The sequence below is a fragment of the Alligator sinensis genome, unplaced genomic scaffold (assembly GCF_000455745.1).
Source record: "Alligator sinensis unplaced genomic scaffold, ASM45574v1 scaffold1_1, whole genome shotgun sequence".
NCBI lineage: Eukaryota > Metazoa > Chordata > Crocodylia > Alligatoridae > Alligator > Alligator sinensis.
The window spans coordinates 588728-589176 of record NW_005842556.1 but is presented as its reverse complement, the minus strand read 5'-3'; positions in this window follow the sequence as shown (position 1 = coordinate 589176).

The following is a 449-nucleotide window of genomic DNA, read 5'->3' as shown; positions in this document are numbered from 1 at the left end:
CCAGTCACGCAGTCACGAACTGTTCACTCAGCTCCGTAAAAATTTAGAGACGGAGGGCCGCACCGCGACTAAATGGGCAGGCCCCAAATGGGACAAGGGAAAAATGATTGATGTTTTATTCCGTGCATTTGTCAATGCAACGCGTGATATTGAAAATCTAAGCAGCCAGTTAATAACTGTAGGCAAGGCCACAGCAGAAGCAGCAGCGGCGGAACCCCTTAAGCAGCCGCTAGAAAATGGCGCCGGGAAAAAAGTGAGTCGCCCGGAGGTCCCGGAAAAGAAGGGTGGAGCTTTGAAAGAAGAGGCAGGAATCCAGGCGACGGCCCCTCCCCCCAGGGGAGGCGCCGTCCCCAACGGTTCTACCCCGTTTTTGTAACTGCAACCAAAACCAGCTTCCTTCCAGTGCCGCCCTAGAGCTGGGGAGGAACGAGGCGGCTTCAGGGCCGGGA